Source organism: Carlito syrichta, unplaced genomic scaffold, assembly GCF_000164805.1.
Source record: "Carlito syrichta isolate Samal-C Ts95f unplaced genomic scaffold, Tarsius_syrichta-2.0.1 Scaffold281728, whole genome shotgun sequence".
Classification (NCBI taxonomy): domain Eukaryota; kingdom Metazoa; phylum Chordata; class Mammalia; order Primates; family Tarsiidae; genus Carlito; species Carlito syrichta.
The window spans coordinates 248,560-275,935 of record NW_007225824.1 but is presented as its reverse complement, the minus strand read 5'-3'; the positions used below and the strand labels follow the sequence as shown (position 1 = coordinate 275,935).

The 27,376-nt window shown below is 45.7% G+C and overlaps 1 pseudogene; it reads right to left on the bottom strand.

Annotated features, from left to right (window-relative positions):
- Positions 1-17,576: 17,576 nt before the first annotated feature.
- LOC103254481 lies at positions 17,577-18,545 on the bottom strand (annotated as a pseudogene).
- Positions 18,546-27,376: the final 8,831 nt, after the last annotated feature.

Here is a 27,376-nt window from a genome sequence, read left to right as displayed (position 1 = left end):
ATCAGATAGTCAATATTTTTGGAAGAAAAATGTGTGTGAAAAAGCAATGGTTAATGAAGGTGAAAAGCTCAAGAATGAGCCTGAAATACTTGATTCTTGCTCAGGCATACGGCTTTCATTCAAGCGTTTTATTTCATCAAATTGGTCTTTCCTGTTATGCCCTCTTCTGCTCCTTCACTCAATACGATATCCCAATTAAGTGGTTTTGTTTTATAACCTGGAACCAGGAAACGATATGGACCATAGACCTCCAGAGAACACCTGGTACCTATTTTTTGTGTGTGTAAGGATTGACAGACTTTATGAAGGCACTGAGAAGAAAATTCATTTAACAACCTCAGAGTGACGAGAACACTGGTTTTTGTATATTTTTTTCCCACCAAAAAATTTAAAAAATAAAAAGGCTGTGAGGCTTGTTTATACGTTTATCCATGCACTGGGATCCTCCAGTCCAATTATGTAGTCATTTGGTTCAGATTTAATTGGCGACTCTTTTGATGTGCTATTTTTGTTCCAGTCAATCTATTGGCTCTCCCTGGAGCCACCTGGCTCATCAGGTGATGTGGCTTTAATTATAGACTTTGGTTTATTGAGATTTGAAGAGCTGTAGATTGCGGGGTAGACCAGATATCCTAGCAGGTGGCTGCTTTGTTCCCTCAAGATATTTAAAAACTTGGGAACACAAGGAGATTTTTGCATTAAAAAATTCGAATTCTGAATTCCCAGCCTCTTAGAAGGCCCAGAAATGCTGAGTCCACTGTGGCACACTCCAATGCCTGACTGGTATTGAGTGGAGGTTGTTACAGCCTCCAGATGGGTATGCTTCTCCACCGGCCACCCTCAGCCCTCTATGCTGAAAACCTTTCAGGCTTCCCTTTGCTTTTAGAATAAAGAGCAGCATTCTTTCCATGGTCCACAGGGTCCACACAGTCTGACTCTGCTAACTTCTCCCATCTCATCCATACCAGTAATGATAACAAACACACATGTAGTGCCAAACATGCACTGGGCTCTTTCAACCGTCAGAACCACCCCGGGAGGGATGGTTATCCTATTTTATAGGAGAAGAAAGGGAGGTACAGAGAAGTCAAGTCACTTGTCCAGGGCACATGGCTAGGAAGAGCCGGGTCCAGGATTCAAACTCAGGCAGCCAGCCCTGGGGAGATCACCACATCCTATCCCAGTTGTGTGGATCCCACCTACCATAGACTTGTACGGCCACTGTTTCCCCTGCCTAGTGTGCTTTTTTGTCTTTCTCCAACCTTCCTCCATTTGATTTCCCCCATCCTACAGTCCTGGTTCAAATGCCACTTCCCCAGGGGGGCTTCTCAGCGTCTGTGCCCCCAGAGATCATCGTTTTGGTGCCTTTCCTCCTGAGCGATGTCTTCCAGTAGAAGCTTCTGTGTGCTGGAGATGCTCTCTCTTTGTACTGTCCAGTATGGCAATCACCAGCCACAGAGGTTGTTGGGCACTTGGCTGGTGTTACTGAATCATTGAAGTATAGATTTTGTTTAAGTAATTTATTTATTTTGAATTGGAGTCTTACTCTTGTCATCCAGGCTGGAGGAGTGCAGTGGCATGCTCATGGCCACTGCAGCCTTGACCCGCTGGGCTCAGGTGTTCCTTCCACCTCAGTCTTCCAAGCAGCTGGAACTACAGACACACACCACCACGCCTGGCTAGTGTTTGTGATTTATTGTAGAGACGAGGTCTCATCAACTTGCCCAGGTTGGTCTCGAACCCCCGGGGTTCAGGCGATCCTCTCGTCTTGGCCTCCCAAAGTGCTGGTATGATCGGTTGAGCCACGGCGTCCGGCCCATTTTGTTTACTTTTAATTAATCCAAAGTTAAGTTTAAATAGCCGCTCGTGGCAAGTGGCAGCTGCATTGGGCAGTACAGCTTTGGCGTGTTCGCCCCCTGTTGGAATTATGTCCCTTGCTCCTGTTGGTTTGAGCAGGGTCTGCTCAGTCACAGACCATAAGCTCAGCAAGTGTAGACACGGCATCTGTTATTCCCCACTGTATCTCCGACCCCTGCATCAGGGCCTGGCACATCCCAGATACTGGCTGATTGGACAGACTTTTTTTTTTTTTCACCATCCAGACTGAGCTCTCTCTCTCTCTCTCCTCTTACAGAAGAATGAGCATCAATGTTAAATGCGCTGCAGTAAAGTAGCAACAAGAACCGGCTTCACAGCTCAGGAGAGAATGTGGCACCTGGCCCTTGTGGTTTCCGGTGCTTTACACCTACAGAGAAACTTCTCTAGTTACAAACTATAGAAGTGATCCCCGGAAGTTTAATCTTTGAATGGACAAACTTTACAGCATTTGTCTCAACCAGAGAAGAATGTGCTAGAGAGCGGCTGTCTGAAATCTTGGGGCAGGGTGTCCCTTGGCAACCGCATGGACACTGGAGTCAGAGCTGCAATTCAACCCAGTCTCCCCAGTTTACGAGCTCCGTGAGCCTCAGTTTTCCCATCCGGAAAATGGAAATATCCTCTACCGCAGAGGTTTGTTGTGAGGAATAACTGAGTCATTGTTGGTAGTAACAGTTGAGATTTATTGCAAGTTTGTCACGTCTTCTTGGTTTTCACCATATTATTTCATCCGGTCTCCTCAGCAGCTAAGGCATGGAGGGGTTAGGTGACGTGGCTCACGCAGGGTGGCGTGGTGGTGGAGCTATGTTGGAATTTGGCAGTTTCTCTCCTCTGCGTTTGCTCTCAGTCATCACACAGATTCAGCTCATGGCAGAAGTGTTGGCATGTTTAGTTGCCGTCCATCCCCCACACTCCCCCCCTTTTTCCCCTCCACCCTTCACCCTTTCAGCTCATCTCTGAGTCCAGATACAGGAATGAAGCCTCCCGCTGGTGTGAGCCCCTTTTCAGGGGCAGCTCTGGACAGCCAGGGCCTTTGTGGGGTCCAGGGAGCTAAGCCCAGCAAAGCAGAAGGACTTTGCCCACACAATACCCCCAGGGGCCCTGAGGCTCGGGGCCAGGCCGAGCACCAGGTGTCCATGAATGGGCTAGTGACCCAGCCAATTTCTCGGGTGACCCCACTGCTGCCCCTGACCTCGAGTGGCTCCATCGGCCACTGTGGGCTTGGTCCAGCCGTGTGAGGTTGGCCTTTCTGCCCCCAGGCGGGGCAGCTTCCATTTACTATCCTTGGAGCCTTCTCTTTCAGACTAGGACTCTGAGGCTGAAAACAGGTTTGGGGGGCAATGGAGAGGAGTGTGGAGGAGGAGGGGAAAGGGAATGGGGAGGGGGAACAAGCTTTGTGGGTAAGGGTCATCTCTGTCCAGGAACCAGGGCATTCTGGGATTTCTGCCCTCTTAGGCAGCATTGTGCAACAAGGCTAGTGTGAAGAATAATGGTAACTTACGTTTACCAAGTACTTGGAATGTGCTGGGCACTGATTTCACCACTTCACCCTTCAAAATAGGTTCTGTGATTTAACCCCACTTGACAAATGAGGGAACTGAGAAAACGAGAGGTTAAGTTACTTGCCCAAGGTCACACACTAAGTGGCAGAGCCAGGATTTCAACCCAAGCAGTTTTACTTCAGAACCTCAATTCCTGTAAAATAATAAACACAGATTATCTAATTACTTACATGCTTGTTGAGAACCCCAAAGATTAGCTATCTGGTAAACCTTCTTCATTTCCCAAAGATTAGCTATCTGGTATACTTTGTTCATTTCCTGGTTGGCACATCAGATTCTAGAGAGGAGTCTTGAGGATTTGCTCAAGGACACATGACTGGAGCTGGGTAAGACTCCTACTCTAGTCACATACTGAAGAAAAATCAGGACTTGACTATGTGAAAACAAGAATTGCACTTCCACTGTGATTGCTGGTATAGAGACTCCAAATGCTCCCGAAAGCACGTCCATGAGCTGCTCTGGGAAAGGAGGGTCCAGAGGGAGGGGACGTCTAGACAATGTCCTGCAGAGATTTACAAGCTTAGTTGCTGACTGAAGATGTGCTCTCTCCATAAGCTTGATCATGGCATTTTGGTAAACAGATTCAGTAGATCTTAGGAGCTGCAGCTGAGTTTGGGGAGAAGTGAGTGGAACTCAGACAAAATTGGGTGGGAAAGGGCCATGAACTTCAGAGTTGATCAGGCCAGGGTGTTGAGCTGCTCTCGTACTTACTGCCTGGGTGAGGTTGGACTACTCCCTAGAGACGGTTTCCTCGCGTGGGCCACAGTGGCTCTTGTGTTTGTGTGAGCAGAGGTGAGGGTGAGGTTGTTGAAACACCCAACACACGGGGTTATCTTGACCAGAGATAGCTATAAATACTCTTCAAATAATTAACAACTGTTTCCAAAGTACATTGACGTCATGTGGGAATTAACGGGTACTACTTGACAAAAGTTTCTGTGGTCAAATAAGCTTTAAAAAAAAAAAAGCTTAGTTAAGCAAAGGGACACAGATTTCTTTCTGTAGATCTTCTCTGTGTCTTTAAGCTCTGGGTTCTCATCAAACTCCAACTCCAGTAGTGTTTCTTAGGATTACCGATTCTGATTTTTTTAAAGAGAAAACATTCCTTTTTTTTTCTTTCTTTTTTGAGAATGATTTCCCCCTTAGTGTTCTCAAAGTCTTACAGGACTTGGAATCTTTTGTGGTACGTAGAATACTAGCTAGGATGTGTGTCTCACAAAGCATCGTGGGGGATAAGAACAGCATTTACTAAGTGCTCACTTTGCACTGGTTACTTAACACGCACAGTCCTATTTCTTTAATGCAAAAATCATCTGTAAGTTTGTTATCCCCGTTTAATAGACTGGGAAATTGGGGCTCAGAGTGCTCAGATATCCAAGGCAACTCAGGTAGTTTACAACCCTGCTGGGTCTGAACCCAAACTTCAGGCTGACCCCAAAGTCCACCCTCCTAGGGTGGTGGGCAAAGGATGGAATTTAGGGATGTCAGAAAATGGCAAGAAGTCAAGGAAATGAGCAGCTCCTTGGGCAATGAAATGCAAACGGGTTGGGGAGGGGGTGATGAGTTAGCCAGGCCACGTGCTTTCCTCTGGCTAGAGTGCTGGGGCTGGAAAGAGAATTGAACACATGAAGAGTAGGGTCAAGTTTTCTCAAGGTTGACAAGCCAATAAAACGACAGCCTGCATCTAGATTAGGGGATGGAAAATGGGTGTAATTGAAAGAAATTGGCCATGTCTGCCTCCTTTGGCTGAGCCCTGAACCTTACATGTGTTCACATTGGATCAATTGTCGTTTTCCGGCCCTGTTTCTATTTTTTTTCCTAATTTCTGAAAAATGACATTGAAGCTAGTTTCTGAGAAATGACTTTTTCCTTTTACGTGGGGCTGTTTTAATGACTTAATATTACTTATGGTCATTTATAATAATCCCTTGACTATTGGAAATACAATCCTGTGGGGACAAAGAGCTTGTCTCCTCTCCCATTTAGGACTAATGATTCTTCTTTTTTGAAAGAATGAAATGGAACTTGGGATAATTAAGTGTAGAGAGGGAAATATGGAAAGTGGGCTTGAAGTCAAAGCATTCAGGTTGCAGTCAGTCCTAACAGTTGAGAATAGAGGAACTACTGAACTGTGTGTGCTTGGACAAGTTCCTTAACTTCCCTGGGTGTCAGTTTTCTCATTTGTCAAATGAGAGGGTTAAATCAGGTCATTGCTAAGATGCCTTCTGTCTGTAACATTCCAAAACTATGAGCCTATTGTATGTGCATAAGATAAATAAATACACAATAAAAAATCAGGACTGCTGGGGGGGATCAGGATCAGGGTATGGGGTCTGGGAGGGCTATCAAGGGTCACATTCTATGGAAAGGAGAGGTCTCTTTCATGACATGCACCTTGGAGGACAGAGGTGCCCCAGACTTGGGATCAATGTGGTACCTCACCAAGACAGCATGGTACTGTGCTTATAAGAGGGTTAAGTCTCAGCCTGGCCACTTTGCTAGTGGTGTGACTGGGCTGAATGACATCCCTACATCTTCTTTTTCTTTTTTTAAGTCAGAGTCAAACTCTGTTGCCCAGGCTGGAGTGCAGTAGCACGATGATGGCCACCGCAGCCTCGACCTACTAGGTTCAGGCAATCCTCCTGCTCAGCCTTCCAAGTAGTTGGGACCACAGGCACGTACCACCATGCCCAGCTACATCTCTATACTTTAAAAAGGTACCTCAGGGGTTGCAGTAGACAATTAGATCTGGGAATGCCTGCGGCCAATCAACTCTCAGGTGTTTCCTACCTCTATAATGGCTCCAGACAGCTATTATTTTTTTTAGGTATAAAACTAAGATAATAAGACTTAGAGTTGGAGTGAGAGCTAAGTGAGATAACACGCTCACAGTGCCCCATCTGTAGTAAATGCTCAATAAGGAAATAGTAGCACAAGGTATGTTCTCAATAAACGCCTGTCTGTTTATTCCATGAATTAGTTATTACGGCTGCCCATTCCTGCACACAAGTTGTGCACCACATCTCCACAAAGACATTCTTATCCCTTTCAGATGTCCTTCTTGTCCACTCTGTTCTCTTTTCAGCCTTTGTGCCAGAGCAGCTGTCTCTTCCCTGCCACCTGCCTGCTGGGCTGGCCATTTGGCCTGGCCAGTTTTCCTAGCATGTTCTAGTTCCACATCCTTATTGTCTGAGACTAGAATGTGAAGAAGTCAGGTTTTCTTTCAAATAAAACAAAACGCTTCGTCTTCATTATAAAAGTGATCCATACTTATAACTGAAAATCTGTAGAATAGGAAAGAATTAAAAAAATAAAATCTGGCCAGGTGTGGTGGCTCACACCTGTAATCCCAGAACCTTGGGAGGCAGAGGTGAGAGGATTGCCTGAGCTCAGGGGCTCAAAACTATGCTGGGTAACTTGGCGAGACCTCGTCTCTACAATAAATAAAAGTATTAGGCAGGCATGGTGGTATACACCTGTAGTCCTGGCTACTTAGAAGGCTAGGTGAAAGCATCACCTGAGCCCAGGCAGTTAAGGCTGAAGTAGCTGTGAGTATGCCACTGCATTCCAGTCTGGGTGACAGAGTGAGACTCTGAATTTAAAAAAAAAAAAGGAAACCTGCATTAGTCTAAAATTAGTGGCCAAATGCAGTGACCATATACTCTCATGTTGTATTTTCTTGCATTCTTTTTGTCTACATGAAATGTGTTTGAACATAATTGGAATCATATAATGCTTATAATTGTATGACCTGCTTTTTCCTATAACATTGTCACAAGCCCTTAAGATATTACCATAAACTCTTTTTTAGTGCACTTGGTAAAGGGCATCTAATACTCCATCAAGATGATTGGCCATCATCTCTTTAACAATTTCCTCTTTGTTCCTCTGAAAGATGTGTGTGGAAGGGCCCATACCGGGCCAGGCACTCTTAGATGCTTAGGTTGTGTTCATTTTTCTAATAGCACACATAGTTCTAGAGTGGAAAATTTTGTACCTAATAAAGCTTTTTCCTTCCAAGTTGAGATTATCTCCTTGGGCTAGGTTCCCAGAAGTTGGTGGCAGTTGACTGTGGTTAGTGACTCAGTCAGCCAAGGCCCGTGCCACTAGCTAAATGACCCCGGACAGGCCCCATATTCTCTTGGAGCTTCGATTGCTCATCTCTAAAATATGGCTTAGAAAGGCTTCCTCCTGGGGTTCTTATAGGATTGAATGATCTGTGCCAGAATCTGGCCTGGTAGGTAGTTACCACTACCATAACAAACACAGCCACCAAAAACATGTCATTTGGTTGGAGGGTATGAACATTTTAGAAATGCTGTTGGCTTTCTACCAATAGAGGTCAAGGCATTTCTTGGTCACCTTCAGCTGTCACCTCATTTTGGCTCACTCTGGGCATGAGTATCTTAAGTAGGCTTTTCTCTCTCATTTACTCAGATACACCTCTCTGTGAGGCCATAGGGATGGAAGTGTGATGCATTATCTAAAGAGCACCAAATTAACTGTCCACCCCAACTGCCTTCTTATCTGGCCTCCCCTGGTGTCCGATATCATCACCTTTAGGTGACCTTCTCTGGCATGAGGCAGTGGGCATGGCCTCAAGGTAAAGGCTCTGCATTTTTTCTCAGAGGGTGAAGTCTGAAATCTGTCTTGTAGAGTCTTGGCCAGAACTCCTCTGAATCCAATTTCCTTTGCCTGGCGGAGGCAATGTGGCCTTTTCCCTAAGCTGAGAGCAGCCACAGGGGTGTGGGAAGCCCCTGGCTCAAGTGGTGTCAGGTGAGCGGGGATCAGGCTTGGCTGCGGGGTCACCACACCACACACACTGTTTTCCACGCAGTCCAGATGAGTTTTGCCCTGGAGGACTCTTCCCTGGGATTGTCAGATCTGATTTTTTCAGCTAAGCTCAAATATCTGGATTTCAAAATGTAAAACAACCTTCTAAGTTTTATTTTATTTTATTTTTTTGAGTTGGAGTCTCACTTTGTCACCCAGACTGGAGTGCAGTGGCACGCTCCTGGTCACTGCAGCCTCGACCTGCTGGGCTCAGGCAATCCTTCCAAGTAGCTGGAACTACAGGTGTGCGCTACCACATCCAGCTAATTTTTTTATTTATTGTAGAGATGAGGTCTTGTCAAGTTGCCCAGGGTGGTCTTGAACCCGTGGTCTCAGGCAATCCACTTGCTTTGGCCTCCCAAAGTGCTGGGATTACAGGCTGAGCCACTGAAACCGGCCAAGCTTCTAAGTTTTAAATGCTGGCAAACACTTACCTTTCCTCCATGATTCCTTCTACTTCTCACCTCTTCTGGCGAATCTTCCCTCACCGCCAGTCTCTTCCATCTGTACCTTGTCACTTTGTGCAACCTCTCCTGGGCTGCCTGCCTATCTGTGTCTCACATTGGCTTATCTATGAGGGCAGTTGCCTGGCTTGACTAATTGACTTCCTTGGGCCTAGCATAAGGTCTGGTATGCAGAAGTGACCAATAAACATCTGCAGAATGAATCTGTGATGCTATGACGGATGAAAACCTAAGCAGAGAGCCAAAGCAGGAAGGATGGTTGTGAGGGAAGCTTGCAAACTCAAGGACCAGGCTGCTAACAAAAATAACAACAACAACAACAGCAAATATCCCTGAAGCCACCTGGACTTGAGACCGTAGGTGCTAGCCTGCTTCTATGTGAACAATCTAATTTTTGTCCCATTATACAGATCAAGCAAACTGCCCAGCAAAGCATACCTGGGGCAGCTCTTTAGCCATCCTTGCATGTGGCTAAGTGGAAACAGATTAAACTTTATGCTCTGTGAAATGGCTTTGCACATGTGTAAAGACAAGAAAAAGAAACAGGACATCATTTACACCAATTGTTAGGGAGGTCAGGATGCTGCTGAAATTTGTTCCATAAAAAAATGTACTACTGTTATGATTATTAATAATGTATTTAGTTGGAAGTGACTTTGAGATTAAAAAACACAGAATGGTATAAAAGATACGACAACAAACATCCATGTATCTGCCACCTGAATTGCCGTTAGCATTCCATCTTATTTGCTTCAAGTATTTCCAAAGGGAGGCCCAAACTTTACCTGTACGATGACCACTTGTATACCTACTTACTCCTGAATTGTACCCCGCATCTTTAAAAATAAAAAAACAAGCCGGGCTCGGTGACTCAGCCTGTTATCCCTCACCTTTGGGAGGCAGAGGTGAGTGGATTGCCTGAGCCCGCGGGTTCGAGACCCGCCTGGGCTGCGAGACCTCATCTCTACAATAAATAAAAAAATCAGCCGGGCGTGGTAGCGCATGCCTGTAACTCCAGCTACTTGGAAGGCCGAGGCGGAAAGATTGCCGGAGCCCAGCAGGTCGAGGCCGCAGTGGCCGGGAGCGGCCACTGCACTCCAGTCTGGGCGACAGAGTGAGACTCCAACTCAAAAAAAATAAAAAAAATAAAAATAATAAAAATAAAAAACAAAACAAAGCAAAAACAAAACCCAAATATTTGTATACTAATGGAGATTTAAAAACTGAGGGCACAGTCTTCTTTTCCCTTCTTTCTCAGTCCTTCCAGCAACCTCCTTCCTCTCTCTACCTGGCTTGCCTCACATACCACATGCACCAGTGACACGACGTAGTGGGTTTCCCTCCCATCTATCCTTTATATATGACAATGTTGTTTTAAACCATATGTAAAGTGAGAAAACAAAATAGTTTTACTTTTGTAAATTCAGATTCTGCTCTGTTAGATACCAGAATGAGGGGACTAAAACTTCAGCTTAAGGGGGGAGAATTTTCCAGAAGGCATTGCTGGGAAGAGAGTGGTTCCTAGACCCTGGGATGGGGTGGCATTACAGGGTAGTGTCCTATGTTTAATGAGATTTACACATGTTGAATACAACCAGAGAAATGACAATTTATTTAAAATTTACAATGTCATGGGCACTTTAAGTATATAATCTTGTTTAATCTCTCCAGAAGCTCATGAGGAAGGCATTTCACCCCCATTTTACAGATGAGGAAACCGAATCTTAGAGAGGTGAAGTGACACCTCAGGTTACTCAGTCCAAAAGCCTTTCAGACTCCAGTGCTCATGAGATGAGGGACCACTGAGTGACACAGACTGCAAAGGAACTTGGGCTGGCTGGCCAAGGTCTTGTTCTCATTAAATAGGACTTCTGTTTGGTGCTCTGTTTTCTTTCATTCACTCATAATTTTCCCCAAAATTTCTCTCCTTAGGGCGACTTTTTCCATCACAAAAGGTGATTTGTTTTGGAAAAGTTTGAGTAAAAACAGTGCTGTATTTCTTGATTTCCAGAGAATGGAAAAACACATGCTATTCAGTTGTGTTTTTAATAGCTACTTGAAGAAACAACACACAGACACATAAATTATTTCTTCTCTGTGAATCACCCCAAATGCCATCCAATAGTGTTTCCAAAGAGTAACTGGGAACGTGAGTTAAATAGTTTCTTCACATATTTACTCCCCGTGTGAAATCTGTATCCTCTGCTTCAGAAAAGTAAATGTGCTTGCTATTTCTCAACCTGGAGTTATTTCATATTTTCTAAGGAAGAGCAGACTTCCAAGTGCTTTTGGGGGCATTCAAGTAGACACGGTCCCTGTCCATAGATTTTCAACTTCAAAATCTCATAAGATGGGCAAAGATATACAGAGCCGTATAAACTAATGATGGCTGGTATCTGCACAGTGTTTAGCAGTTCAAAGAGCTGATTCACATAAAGTATTTCATCAGGTAACCCAGCAAGACGGGAGAGGAATACTGTCATCCCCATTTTACAGAACACGTAAGCAGAGTGCTCAGTGATCGAGGGACTGGATCAGGTCACCTGGCTTGTAAGTAGCAGAACTGTCCCTCCAGCTAAGGTCTTTTGACTGTTGGATCCGTGTTTGTTCCACAGGGAGGCAGGGTGAGTGGGGTTGGAATTCTGACTCTGATGCTGACCATCTGTGTGCCCTTGACCAGACACCAAGCTCTCTACGCCTCATGGCTTCATCTGGAGAAGGAGCAGCTAGGATGCCTGTACCCAGACGGATACAAGAAAAATCAGTGGGCTGAGGAAAGACCTGGAAGAACAGATGTCTTCGATCAGGCTTAGCAAAGAGGGGGACTCAGTGGCAGGAGGAGGAACCTAGGGCATCTTATGAAAACCTAGTGTGTGTGCTTCCTTTCTCTCTCTCTCTCTCTCTCTCTCTCTTGCTTTCCTTCCTCCTTCTTTACTTCCCTCCCAGACCTTGTGGTCTTTCCCCTCTGCTTCTCATTCTGCCCGTTTTCTTGTTCCTTTTCCTGCAGGCTTCCTCGGTTTCTGTGGACATTGAATGGCTGCCTCCGTGCTCGCCTGTCGTCTTGCTTCAAGTACTAATAGTGAATAACTGAATTTCTGAGTAGCAATGACACATTTTAGAAAGACAAGATCCAATTGGCCCAGCTTGGATGAAGGTTTTGGAGAAAGGGAAATGGGCTTGTGGGCCCAGCAGTCAATAGCATTTGATAAGCCCTTAAGTATAAGCCAGTGGGTTTACAGCCGTGACCAGGTCAGATTTTTGTTGTTGTTGTTTTCTGAGTCAGAATCTCACTCTGTCACCCAGGCTGGAGTGCAGCATGCTCACGCCTCCTACAAGGCTCAGACGATCCTTCTGCTTCAGCCTTCCAAGTAGCTGGGACTACAGATATTCACTCCCATTCCCAGCTAAATTTTTGATTTACTGTAGAGACGAGGTCTTACCATGTTGCCTAGGCTCTTCTCGAACTTCTGGGCTCAGGCGATCCTCTCACCTTGACCTCTCAAATGCTTGGATTATAGGCTTGAGCCACTCTGCCTGGTCTAGATCAGATTTTTAAAGCTATTACTGAGTGTTTCTGTAATTCAGGCACTGTGCCTGGCATCATCTATTTCATTTCATTCTCACAGCAGGCCTTTGAGGGAAGCATAATAAATCCCCCCACCATTTTTTTATGCAGGCCTGGGTGATTAAACAATGTGCCCAAGACACATAGGTAATAAGAGGCAGAGCCAAGATTCAAACCCAAGTCTGTGTGAGCACAATGTAACCCCCAGGCAGTCCTGCCTACAAGACCCTTACTGCTCATCTGAATGTCAAGGCACGAGTGGGTCTCAACTACCATTATTTGACAGATGCACAAGGGCAGAGTGCTGTCTGGTTTTCTCAAGAGCTGGAGACAAGGGCGCTCTGATTTACATAAGGGTCATTCCTGGTCTGAGTCTAAAGTATTTCTTTCTTTCTTTTTTTTTTAATTTCTTTTCTTTTAGATTCAGGGTGTACACATGCATGCTTGTTAGATGGACATATTGTGTAGTGGTGGGGACTGGGTCTCAGGTGGCCCATTTCCCAGATACTGAATATTGTGCCCCGTAGTTAGTTTCTGAACCATAGCCCCTTCCCTGCCTCCCCATCTCCCCGCTTATTGGTGTCTCCAGTGTCTATTATTTCCAACTTTGTGACCATTTAGCTCCCACATGTGAGTGGGAACATGTGGTGTTTGGTTTGACTCAGCAATCCCACTACTAGGGATTTACCAAAAAAAAAAAAAAAAAAAAGAGAAGAAAGAAAGAAATCAATATGGAAAAACAGATAAAACAGATACCTGATACCTATACTCATATGTTCATTGCAGTACTACTCACAATAGCAAAATCATGGAGCCAGCAACCTAAGTGCCTACCAACAATTGACCGAAAAAGAAAATGTGGTATATATACACCAGTATACATACATACACCACAGAACACTATGCAGTCAAGAAAAGAATGAAGTCACAGGGCTCGGTGGCTCAGCCTGTAATCCCACGCTTTGGGAGGCCGGGGTGAGTGGATTGCCTGAGCCTGTGGGTTCGAGACCCGAGGTGAGTGGATTGCCTGAGCCTGGGGGTTCGAGAGCGGCCACTGCACTCCAGTCTGGGTGACAGAGTGAGACTCCAACTCAAACAAAACAAAACAAAACAAAACAAAACAAAACAACAAAAACCAAAACCCAAACCAAACCAAAACAAACAAACAAAAAAAAACAAAAAACAAAAAAGAACGAAGTCTTGTTCTTTGCAGCAACATGGATGGAGCCAGAGATCATCATCTTAAGTGAACTGACTCAGAAATAAAGTATTTGTTGAGCCTGTCTTAGTCCCTCCTCTGTTGGCTCTCCAACTCTATCCTGTCCAAGCCCTAACTCAAGCCACTGCCAACCAGATCCCCCAAGGGTACCTGGCCCTCCAGCTGGTGCTGAAGTTCTGGCTTTTCTTTTTGCAGCTCAACATAAGATAACTGACGAAGTAGGACTTTATCCAAACAGAGCTGTGCTTTTTTCAGAACCCTGTACGATGGGAAGTCTTGGATGGTGAGGTGCAAAGGCTGTCCGCTGACCCCAGGACAGTCCTAATGGTCCACTGACCACAGGGCAGTCCTGGATGTTCATGGTGTCAGCTACTGAACCATCCTCAGACCCTTAACAGAGCTCTGCTGGGCAGGAGAGCCAGGAGATTATCATGCAGGGCATGGTGTGACCCCTCCCAACTACCCCTCCTAGCTAGTCTTATTTTTTTCCTTAGATACAGAACAGACTGGAATAGACTTTTGACACTTATTTAGGAAATAGGTGAAGGGTTTTATACCTAAGGTGACACTAGAATGGGCCAGGGACAGCTCAGGAAGTCCCTGAATCTCTGAGGCAGAGACAGGATACCATGAATGAGTGGGACCCTGGGAGTGCTCACGCATTTTGGAGAGGGATGGCATGCCTTGGCTGGGTTTGTGCCCACACAAAGCAGTCCTCTATAGAGCTCAAGGGCTGGAGAGGCCATGAGCATCTGGGTTAGAAATAGAGTGTTTGCTTGGAATCAGAAGACCCAGTTTATGTCTCTGCTCTGCTTCTTGCTAGTTGTGTGACCTTTGATGAGGAACTGGTCAAAATCAACCTCTCGATTCAACCTCTCAGATTCTACCTCTGTGAAGATAATTATGTCTGCTTGGCAGGGTTGAGCTGAGGGTTAAATGAGTTCATGGATGTATAGCTCCCTGCACACTGAGCATGCGTTTTTCTCTCCTGCAATTCCCTCTCCTTATGGCTATACTTTGGGAATGTCTTCTCTGTCTTTCAGGGCTTGGATCCTGTGTCACCTCCTCCAGGAAGCCTGCCCAGCTCTCGATCAGAGTGAGGCCAGATTTCTTCTGTGCTCCCACAGTGCCGCATCTATACTCTCTTGGAGACCTCCTGGCAAGGGATTCTAAGAAAAGGATTTGTTTCTAGGTCTGGCCCCCAAGCTCACATTGAGCTCCCTGGAGGAATTCACTTAACTTTATCCACAGTCCCATTCTTCCTTAATAATACTTTTTTACCCGGGCACGTGGCTGTCCAGCATAAAGACCACACTTCCCAACCTCTCTGTACTGGTGTGGTCATGGGACCAAGTTATGCAACTGACAGAAGTGATGTGGGACACTTCTAGACCCTAAGCAAGAGGGGTGTCTATTTGCTTTCCCTTTCTTCCTCTTCCTCTCCATGGGCTGGAACTCGAACCTGGTGGTAAACCACATTGGATCCTGCAGATGAAGGTGACACTGTATTAGCTTGCTGAGGCTGCTGTAACAAAGTGCTACAGCCTGGGGGACTTAAATAACAGAAAGTTATGTTCTCACAACTCTGGAGGCTAGAAGGCCCAGATCAAGGTGTTGGTAGGATTGTTCTGAGGCTGTGAGGGAAGGATCTGTTCTGGGCCTTTCTCCCTGGCTGTCTTGTCGTCTTCCCTGAGTCTTCATACAGTCTTCCTTCCATACGAGGCCATGTCCAAATATCCCCTTTCTAGAAGGGCACTCACCATATTGGATTAAGGACTCATCTACTCCAGATGACCTCATCATAACTAATTACACTGACAATGACTGTATTTCCAAATAAAGTTGCATTCTGAGGTCCCGGGGGTTAAGACTTGCGCATACGAATTTTGAGGGAAACACAATTCAACCCACAATGACCTCATAGTAGATCCTGCTCTGTGCTGCCCAGATGCCTTTCAGGGAAGAAGGACTCATTCCCACAACTGCCAGCTTTCAGCTCTTCGCTATCAGCCATTGCTGAGCACTGCTCTCCTCTGAAGCGCCTTCCAGTCCAAGGTCACCCCTTCCCAGGGGCAGTGGTCTTCGATGATGAGTCTCTGTGTGTGTCCTGCCCTCTGCTTCAACTCAGACAACCCTGAAAGGCCATCACAGCTCCAGGGCTCCCTTGGGGTTGGCTGAGGCCTTGGTTGTGGCTAAATCACAACCTGACTCTTCTCTCTACTCAGCCTGGTATTGTACCCTTTCCCACAGGTGTTCGTCCTGAGAGCCGTCTTTAATAAACTTCCTGTACACATTCCCACCAGCAGTGTAGAAGACAGTGTGGTGATTTCTGAAAGAACTATAAATTGACCTTCCATATGACTCAGCAATTACCCTGTTGGGAATATACCCTGAGGAACTCAAATCATTCTACAAAAAAGATACCTGTACACGTACGTTTGTTGTAGCTCTATTCACAACAGCAAAAACATGGAACCTACTATGTTGCCCATCGAAGCTGGACTGGATAAAGAAAATGTGGTACATATACACAATGGAATATTATGCAACCATAAAGAAGGACAAATATATAGACTTTGCAGCAACTTGGATGGATCTGGAGTCGATCATACTCAGTGATCCATCACCGAAATAAAGAACAGAGTACCAGATGTTCTTACTCACAAGCGGACCTTGAACAATTATAATACTATAAGAAAGCATTTGGCAGTAGTGGGAAACTGTCAGGGGAGCGGGGGTGGATTGGCAGTTGAGGGAAACTGCTAGGGGAGGGAGGGGCTTACCTCATCAACAGGGGTACCTGCATAATCAATGTTTGTATATCTAACCCTGAATTGTACCCCACATCTTTATAATTAAAAAAAAAATTAAAAAAAACCCCAACTTCCTGGACGCAATTTCCATCTTGAATTCTGCTTCCTGGGAAGTCTGAACTGCGACACACCCTGAAGAAAAAAGCAGAGAAGGACCCTGTGTCCCTGACACCCTGGAGCTGCCACATCAGCCGTGTCCATTTTGCACCTAGACTGTGATATGAGAAAGAAACTTCTAGCCATGGCCATTTCCAGTCTGTTGCTGCACCAGAATCTACGTCCCAAGCACTTGCTGGAGGCTGCACAGGGGTGGTTTGCATGGAGCAGGTGGTTGCATTTGATGAGCGCTCATGGTCTTTCTAGTCTGGATTTTCCAGGATTCCAGGTTCTGTGGACACAGCATAGTGAGCGGGCAACCCCAACATCAGTCTGGGCACCACTACAAAATACTTGTTTGGGGGTTTTATTCAAGACCTCCAAAATCTTTATCATGATGCGGCCAGCTGGGCAGACTCTGCAGATAGCATTTGAATTCATTGGCATGGGAGAGACCCGGTAAACTTTGATTAGGGGATTTAGTTCAACTCAGCTCAGAATGTCTGTTATCTTTCTGGGCTTCAGTTTCCTCATGTCTGAAACAGAACTAAGTTATTGGAAAGTTATTTGTGCTCTGCCTACCACAGAAAGTTGCACGAGGTCAGACTGAGCCCAGATGAGGGGGTTGAAAGGCCAGGAGCACTAAGTATGCAAGGTGCTATTATCATTATTGGTATTGACATTAGAGGGCTGTTTTGATCACAGGTTGTGCGAACTGACACTTGACAGTCGGTGCCCCCAAAGCCCTCCCGGGGGCCATGTTACGGGGGGATTTTCCACCAAATGCGGTTCTCTTTCAAAGTTTTGTTTTGTTTTGAAACCAGAGAGCCAGTGAGGAGCCTTGGTTAATCCTGGATGCGAGCTGAGTAACTCAACCAGCTGAGCGTGGGGCAGCCCTTTTATCTAGGCCTGAACCTTTGGACGACCTGGGAAGAGAAACTCGTTCAGTTCCTAAGACAGCTGGCCACGGTTGACCAAATGTGAGCTACAGGTGGTGTCCTGCAGTTCCCAGAAGTCTGCACTCAGCTGAGCCAAACTCTCTGGCTTTGTCTTTTTTTAAAATCTCTGAATTTTTTATTGGCCTCCTGCTCCCCAAAGGGTACTCTGTTCCTACTGCCTCAACATCTCAGAACTTTGGTGTCGTGGGTCTCAGACTCTGCTTTGGCACCCACTCTCCTGTGGGTGGTCTTTTGGATGGTCTGAATGGAGCTGCTTCTGGAAGTCCAGGGCATCACCGAGACGGAAGTCCTTCCCTTCTTCCAGCAGGCAGCGGGAGGTAGTGATCTCAGCCTCCAGCTTGGCCTTGCTGTTCAGCAGGGCCTTGGACTCCTGGGCCCGGTGCTGGCCCCCTGCCTGGGTCTGTGCCAGCTCAGACTCCAGGTGCAGCCGCCCCTTTGAGCTGCCCCATCTGCTTGGTGTAGCAGGCCTCCACCTCCCTCAGGCTGTTCTCCAAGCTGGCCTTCAGATTTCTCATCGAGTCGAGGTCCATCTCCAAGGACTGGATTGTACGTTCAGCTCTGTGAGCATCATCTTGGCAGCTGTGATCTCAGCGGGCTGTGTGGTGACCACTGTGGTGCCTCCTTATCTGAAGGGACCGGTACTTGTCCAGCACTTCTTGGTTCCTCTGAGCCAGTTCATCATACTGGGCCCGGATGTCTGCCATGACCTTGCTGAGGCCCTGAGATTTGGGACGTCCTCCACAGTCTGGGCTTGCAGGCCTTTTGCTTCCTCTTTGTGGTTCTTCCTCAGAAAGGGCAGCTCGTCCTGGAGAGTCACCGTCTGTCGCCAGTGGCAGCCAGGTGACACTGGTGTCGTTGATGACCCTACAGAGCCCACAGATGTCATTCTCTACTGACGGGCACATGACCGGCTCTGTCTCATCTGGACTCTAAGGCCATCAGCAGCAAGATAGACATCGTCCACAGAATTTGCGAAGATCTGAGTCCTTGGGTCCTTGAAGTGATGCCCCCAGTCTCTGACCTGGGGTCCCTTCTTCTCCAGGGGTTCCCAGATTTTGCTCTTCAGCCTCTGATTCTCAGTCTTCAGACTCTTCACCCTGTCCAGGTTGGAGGCCAGGTGGTCATTCGGGTCTTGCACGATCTCCTCCTCACTCTGCATGCTCTCCCCCACCCTAGTCATCCCTGTGGCCAGGCCCCCAGACCCCTAGCCGGTCTGGAGGCTGGTGGAGTGAGACACGGAGATACAGGAGCCCCAGCCCCTGGTGCCTGTATAGACACTGGCCAAGCTGCTGGTGGGCTGGGCGCTGGCTGTCTGGATAGAGTCCAGGGACCCTTTGCTGATGGAGAAGGTGGCGGAGTGAGTGGTAAAGCTCATGGTGTCTGTAGAGGAGAGTGAGACGGCAAGAACTTCTCTGCCTTTGTCTCAATATACTTTCTTTGGGGTGGCTGTGGAGGACGGAGAGGGGAGGAGACGAAAAGGGGGAGGGACAGGGGATCATCGCATACTGGAGTTGGTGGGATCTTAGAGCCATTGAATCCAGCTAACCTTCTTATGGCTAATCCTGACACAAGGCCCACAGAGGGTTAGTATCTTGCCTAACATCACACAGAAAATTAGGAGACAGCTAGGAGCAGAACACAGGACTTGGTGGACTACCCTACAGAGGCTGTTGACTGCAGCTTCCTGAGGTCTCAGCTGAGTTGGAGTGTGGGAGAGAAAGGGTAGACCCAATTTTACATCTCAGTAACTAGTTCCTCCCTCTGGTGTTGCTAGATCTTGTAGGAGGAGCTTCTTCTGAGACGTAGCCGCAGGCAGTGACCCATCTGACCCTGGCACTGACCCTACTTTGAAAGGCAGTGGAAAGTTGATCAGGGTCTGATGCCGAGGCCCCTGCCTCTCGACAGGCAGCTCCCACCACCGTCTAAAATTCCTCCATGCATACCCCTCTTCAGGGTTGCCTTCTAGGATTCCACCATTTGAAAGGTAAATATCTCGGGGCGCAGGAACATGTTTCTGTCTACCCTGGCTGAGTGTCTCAGGCTCTCAGTAGGGCCTGAGTATCAAGCTGAGTGCATTTGGGGGTGGGGTGATGGGAGAGAGTTAGATGTGAAGGCCTGGGTTGTGGGAGACAGACTTTTCTCATTGCACGGCTCTGATGGCTCTGTGGGCCTGGCCCTGCCTGGGCGAGGGGCGCTTCCCCATCTCGCCTGGCCATCTCGACCTGACCTCTGCCTTTGTCTAGGTTACCAGGGAAGGCCAGACTTGCCTCACAGGTAGGCCTCCCTCTGACGGACTCCTCCTTCCACAGACATGGGGCAGGGGGCTGAGGTTGGGAGGGGTGGCAGCCACACCTGAGAGCAGGAGCTGCTGGAACAAGCACCCAGGCAGAGGGCCAGGTGCCCCTTCGGGCCATTTCTGGGACACAGAAAGGCTCTTAAAGGTTTTACATTTGCGGCCTTTAGGTGGCTCTGGCCAGAGAGCAGAGGTGGGGCTCCGTGGCTATGATGGCCATGGGAAGGCTTGGGGAGGTGTATTTGCAAGGGCAAGGAAGGCCCTCTCTTCTTTGTGTGATCTCAGAGGAAAAGAATATTCTCACCAAGGGATCCGCATTTCTTTGGAAAAATAGGGCCTGACAAAAATAGCTGCCTTCCCCTCCAATGTCTGAACCTCTTGAGAGAATCCTCGGAGGCAGACCCAAATGAAGAGAAGGGATCATTGCAGAAGTGTGGGTAGGGTTCAGGAACAAGCAACGGCGGCACCCTAAGACCAGTGACTGCCAGAACTACTCACCTCTTCCAGGGATTCCAGGAGAGAGGAGGGACTCGAGTGGGTGAGGCTGGAGCCGTGGTGAGGTCATCTTGGCAGGCAGGAAGGAGATATTTTCTTAGTCCAGACCAGAAAGGAGGGAAAAGGGAAGGGAAGGAAGAAAGGGCAGGAGAAAAGTGCAGCAAAAGGCACCGAGGGAATAAGTGAGACACAGAGACCAGCTCCCATGGAGCCCCCAGCCTATGGGTCTCCCCATCCCCTCCCGGCTCCCTTCCTGCAGGTCTCCAGTGCCAGACTGGGCGTGGCTCAGTGGGGTCAGCCAGTCCTGCTTCAAGTCCCTCTCTGCCTGTTTCAAGGTGTGCACTGGAGCTAGCCATGAAAAAATCTCAGTTTCCTTACCTGTAAAACGAGAATAATAACCCCCTCATTTGCTCGTGATGGGGTTAAATCAAGTAAGCTATCTGTGGAACTTGCTAGCATGCCTGGAACAAAACGTGAAAGCAATATGTGTCCAGAAAAAATAAAATCAAGAAACTTAAATAGACATTTTGCCAAGGAAGACATACAAATGGCCAGTAAGCACATGGACATATACTCAGTATTATTTTATTTTTATTTTTTATTTATTTCAATAGCTTTAGGAGGTACAAGCAGTTTTTGGTCTGTGCTTTAAGTGTGCCCACCACCCCATCTGTGCACATTGTAACCGCTCGGCGATTTTTTTCATCCCTCCACCCCTTCCCCCTCACCTCCTTCTGAGTCTCCAGTGTCCATTATACAATTCTCTGTCTTTGCAGATCCTTAGTTCAGCTCCCACTTATAAGTCAGAACATGCGGTGTCTGGTTTTCTGTCCCTGAGTTAGTTCACTTAGGATGATGTTCTCCCATTCCATCCACGTTGCTGCAAAAGACATTATTTCATTCTTTTTGACAGCTGAATAGTATTCCCTAGTGTATATGTACCACATCACCCACTGACTGGTTGATGGGCTTTTATGTTGGTTCCGTATCTTTGTAATTATGAATTGTTGTACTTGAACATGTAGGTACAGGGGTCCTTTTTATATACAATAAATACCCTACATATGAACCTTCAATGTACAAACTTTAACAATGCACGCCTGTGTTTTTAAAAATGTATTATTTCTCTCCAACAGGTGTCAGTATAGCCTCTTGAATCCATATAGTACTATGTAGGTTATTGTTTTAGTTGGGTACCTAGGCTAACTTTGTTGCACTTAAAACAAATTGGAATGACAAATGTGCTCTTGGAATGGAACTCGTTCATATGTTGGGGACTTCCTGTAATGACCTCTGCTCCTTTGGGTAGATACCTAGTAGTGGGATTGCTGAATCAAATGGTACATCTATTTTTAGTTCTTTGAGGAATTTCCATACTTATTTCCACAGAGGTTGCACTCATTCACACTCCCACCAACAGTGTAAAAGCATTCCCTTGTCTCTGCATCTGCACCAACATCTATTTTTTTAAAAGTTGTTTTATTTCAATAGCTTTGGGGGTACAAAAAGTTTCTGGTCTGGGCTTTAAGTGTACCCACCACCACCACCTGTGCACTTTTTTGTCCTTCCCTCTCTGGTGTTAGGTGCATATATATTTAAAATTGTTGTCTTCTCCTTGGATTGATCCCTTTACCATTATATGAAAACAATCTTTATCTTTTTTTCTACTGTTTTAGAGTCTGTTTTATCTGATATGAAAATGGCTACTCCTGCTTGCTTTTTATTTCCATTTGCATGAAATATTTTCCTCCGCCACTTTAACTTTGAGTCCATGGGATTCTTTGTGTGTTAAGTGGGTCTCTTGGAGGCAGCAGATATTTATGTTGTGTCTTTTTACCCATTCTTCCGGTCTATATCTCTTTAGAGGGACGTCGAAATCATTTACATTCAGAGTTAATAGTAATATGTAAAGTACTATTACATTTATCATACTGGTAGCTTTCTTTATTATTTTCTCTATTGTGTTGGTATTCCATAAGGCCTGTAAGCTTTATTATTTCCAGCATTTTTCTATTGGTATATTTTGATCCTTTGCTTCAGTGTTTAGAATTCCTTTGAGTATTTCTTATAGAGCTGGTCTATTGATGACAAATTCCTTCAGTGTTTGCTTGTCTGAGAAGTACTTCATTTGTCCTTCGTTTATTAAACTTAGTTATGTGGAATACAAAATTCTTGGCTGACTATTTAAGGAGATTGAAGATGGGGCCCCAATCCTTTCTGGCTTGTAGGGTTTCTTCTAAGAAGTCCTGTTAATATGATAGGTTTATCTTTGTAAGTTATTTGATGCCTTTGTCTCACTGCTCTTAAAATTATTTTCTTCACATTAACTTTGCATAACCGGGTGATTATATACCATGGGGATGACCTTTTTGCAATGAATCTTCTGGGAGTTCTTTGCACTTCTTGTATCTGGACGTTTAAATCTCTGGCAAGGCCAGGGGAGTTTTCCTTCATTATTCTTTCATATAGGCTTTCCAAACCTGTTGCTTTCTCTTCTTCCTCAGGAACACCTGTGATTCTTAGGTTTGGATGTTTTACATGATCCCACATTTCTTGGAGATTTTGTTTTGCTCTCTTGAATCTTTTTTATTTATTGTCATTTGATTGGGTTAATTCAAAAGCCTTGTCCCCAAGTTTTCAGAGTCTTTATTCTGCTTGTTCTGGTCTACTTAAATTATTTTTTCATGTCCAGAATTTCAGCTTGGGGTTTTTTTTAAAGGGAGTTTATTTCTTTGGAGAATTTTTCATCATGTCCTGAATAGTTTTTAAAATTTCTTCAAGCTTTCAATTTTCTTTTGAAGCTCATTGATCAATTTCATAATCAACCTTTTAAATTCTATATCTGGAATTTCAAAGATTTAATTTTGGTTAGGGTCCATTGCTGAAGCGCGTAGTGCGGTCTTTTGGGGGTGTTGGAGAACTCTTATTTTTCCCTTTATATTGTCAGAATTATTTTTCTGGTTTCTTCTCATTTGGGTAGACAATTTCTTCTTCTTTGAGGTAGCAGGGGGCTGACATAGGTACTATAGGGTTCTCTCGGTTATATATAGTCTTAGCGTAGTGAGTTTCTCAATTGCCAGCTGTGGCAGTCCTGTGCTGAGTACCTGCACTAGCATCCTGAATAGCCAGAGTGACTTGGAAAGTGGTGTTAGCTGGGGTCTGGGATCAGGCCTTCCCCAAAGCTGAGGTATTATATCCAAAATGGTAGACTGTGCTGTTGACTTCCAGCCAGGAGGTGGTGTTTGTGGAAGAAAGCCAGCTGCAATGATGGCTGTGGAGTTCCTCCTTGGTGAGTGTTCCTCCAAGGAAGTGCCCAGCCAACCTAGGTGGAAGGTGGGGTTCTGAGAATTACTCAAGTTCTCTGTTTTGAGCCTTCGAGGGGAGTGCAGAAGTTGAGGGAAGACACTCAAGCGACCTATAAGTATGCACTCTTGGCTCCTCCAGTTGGGATTAAGGAGTCCCAGGCCACTGGGGTAATATTGTGCCGGGCTGGCACAGAAAAGTTTACACAGGGAGGGAGAGGTTACTATGGTAATGTGTCCCACCTGGTTCCCCACCGTGGCCTGGGGCAGTTTCCATCCAAATATCAAAGTGCAATGACCTCAGGACCTGAGGTGTTCTCAGGGCCACCCACCCCAGCCAAGATTTGTCTGCTGCTGAGGAGTTTGCCTTTGGGCCTGACCCCTCCCAGGTTGGCTAGAAAGCAATAACACTGCTCTCAAGGATTGAGTTCCTAGGATATGACAAGTGGAGCTGCTCAGGGCTTGCTTTTTTCCTGCACCACTCTGCTTGGGCTTTAGCAGTGCACAGCTGTGGTTAAGGCAGCTTCCTGTGAGGAACTGGAGTCCTGCAAGACTCAGGGTGCCCCCAAGTCTGTGGCAGGAGCACAGAACTCACCTTCCCCACTGCGTCTGAAGGCTGCTGGTGGTCTGTGGTAGTCCAGGCAAGAATCTGGCTAGTTCCCGCCCAGGTCAATGGATTTTTTTCCTCTTCTTAGCCCTGTGTGGTTATCGTCACTTCTCTTAAGAGTCGTGGGGTGTATTCATCTCTGGGTGCTGAGGAAATTCTCTCTATCTTGGTTTATTCCATAGGAAAATCACACTCTGGCTGCCTCATATTACCATCTTAATCCGTCTCCTGGAAATGTGTTCAATGTTATTAATCATTAGGGAAATGCAATTCAAAACTACATTGAAATACCACCACACACTCATGAAGTTGGCTTTATTTTTAAAAAGACAATACAAAGTGAAGATGGTGAAGATGTGGAGATGTTAGGACACTTGTGCACTGTTGGTGGGAATTTAAAATGATGTAGCCACTGTGGAAAACAGTATGGCTCTTCCTTAAAAAATTGAAAATAGAATCACCATATGATCTAGTATATACCCCAAAGAAATGAAATCAGGAACTCAAAGAGATATGTGCACGCCCATATTCATAGCAGCATTATTTGCAGTAGTCACAAGGTGGAAGGAGCTCAAGTATCCACTGATGGATGAATAACAAAATGTAATATATAAAGACCATGGAAGCTGGGTGTGGTGGTGCATACGTGTAGTCCCAGCTACTTGGAAAGCTGAGGTGGAAGGATCGCCTGAGCTCAGCAGATCGAGGCTGCAATAGCTGTGAGCGTGCTACTGCACTCTAACCTCGGTGACAGAGTGAGACTCCGACTCAAAAAAAAACAACCAAAAAAAAAAAACCCCACAAAAAAACAGTGGAGTATTACCCAGCCTTGAAAAGTAAAGGAATTCTGGCAAATGTTATAACATGGATGACACTTGGAAGACATTATGCTAAGTGAGATAATCCAGAAAGGACATATATTGTATGATTCCACTTATATGAGATACTTAAAGTAGTCAAATCCATAGAGACAGAAAATATAAAGGTTGCCAAGAATTGGGGGAAAGGGAGAATACAGTTAGTTTTTAATGGGTACAGAGTTTCAGTTGTGGAAGATAAAAAAGTTCTGAAGATGGATGGTGGTGATGGTTGCACAACAATGTGAATGTACTTAATGACATTGAACCGTACACTTGAAAATGTATTTCACCGCAAAAAAGTAAAAACAAACAAAACCAAGGAAGGTATATTAACAATGTCATCAACAACAATTACTATTATCTTTCTGAAAGTGGATCCTGTGTATTTTCTTAATATTCTTTTCTTCCCTGAGCCTAGCACAGTGCCAGGCCCTCAATACATGAAAGCCAGTTACTGAAGAAGCAAAAGCTCATGGTAGTTATAAGGAGTTTCTCCTCCTCTTCTTCCTTGCTTTCCTTCTCTTCTACTAGAAGGCAGGTCCTGTGTCTTTTCACTGTTTTTTAAATTCTTCTCAGGGCCTAGCATAGTGCCAGTTCACTAGAAATTTTTCCATGAGTAAATGACAAAGGCTATTCCTAAGAAAAGGCTTATCTCTATTCTTCTATATATATCAGATAGATGCACCTTGAGCGACTGACTTTGATTATATAAATACAGCAGGGAAATGAAGAAGCTAACCCAGAAGATGACTCCTCCTTCCTGGTGAGATCAGAAGCTATCTTCCATTGATCAGGACAGAGCCCATTAGGTAGAAATCAAAAGTTTTAGGGCAGAGGGGTCAGGACTTGGTGAGAGCACTGGAAAGCTGTCATTCCTTTCTAGAAATGCTGAGTCCACACTAGCCAAAAAAACCCAGACAAGTGTCTTCTCCAGGATCGATGTCACTTCCAAAGGGACTGGCTTCATTCCCTTTGAATTACATAAGAAGCTTTCCTGGCACTGAGTTTTCTTCATTGAACAGTCCTTGAAATGTTCTAATTCTGGGATACACAATAGTCACTTCATGGTAGAGGGGGATGCATCTCAGGGTTTGAGAACTGGTACATTAAAACCCTTGTAGACTGGAATGAGAGACCTGCTTGCCTGTTTGGCTTATTTTCACAGGGTATTTGGTCCTTTCTCATCTTGCAGACCATGTGACTTAGTCTTTGGAGTGAAAGCAAAGAGAGGCAGAACTAGGCTCTTTGGCTTATGTGACAAGGACAGCATGTGGGCTGGTTGCTGTCTTACCCCTTTATCTGTAAGAGAGTCTGTGCATAGTCACTGCAACTCCATCCTTGGGGAAACCACGGTTGCCATTGTATTCATTGTGTAACAGCTCCAAAGCTTAGTAATTTCTAACAACAGCCATTTATCTTGCTCATGAAATTGTGTTTTGACTGGTTGTTTCTCTCGTCTGGGCCAGGAGGGACTTATGTCTGCTGGGCTCAGGCCTCTGTGGTCAGCTGCAAGATGACCCAAAGACAAGCTAGTCCAGAATGGCCTCAGCTGGGGTAGTTCATCTCTGTTCCATGTGGCCTCCCATTCTCCAACAGGCTGGCCCAGCCCAGGCTTGTTCTCGTGGCAGTGCCCAGAGCCTTCAGAGAGTGCACAGAAGGGGACAAGACCTCTTGGGGTCCAACCTTGGAACTGGCTGGACATCACTTCATTTTATCAGCCAGAGCAAATCATAAAACCAGCCCAGATTCAAGGAGTGGGGACACTGATTTATAAGGAAGGGGGGTGGGTGATTGCAGACCATTTTTTTTTTCAAATAACTTACCATTCTAACTTTATAAGTTTGCTCTCATCTGGAGTACTATGTGGATTGGAGAAATATTGAAAGAGCACTTAGCACAGTGCTTGCCATTAGTCAAGCTAAGGAAATGTTGAGTGAATAAAGAAAAGCATCTTATTAGGTAGAGGAGATAAAAGTAAGAATAAGAGATACTTCTTGCTCTTAAGAATCTCAGAGCCAAGAGGGGAAGACAAACTCATAAACAGATTATTCTGACACAGCATGGTGACAGAAATTTGTGGGGGTGTTGCAGGTACCAATAAGAGAAGGATTTCATTTGTCCAGCCAGGAGTAAGGTAGGGTGTAAGGGAGCTAGTAGAGTGTGGTGGCATTTTGCCCACATTGCCCAAGTTGGAATCCAGCTCTGACACTAGCTGTGCGATCTTAGGTAAGTCTCTTTTCCTCAATTCCTTCATCTTTCATGTGTAGTTGTTAAAAATAGTGCCTACTTCATAGGGTTTGCAATTTTATTATTATCATTTGAAAAAGGGTCCTGCTCTGTCCCCCAGGCTGGAGTGCAGTAGCACAATCATAGCTCACTGCAGCCTGAACTCTTGGGATTGCTCAAGTATCCTCCCACCTCAGCCTCTCGAGT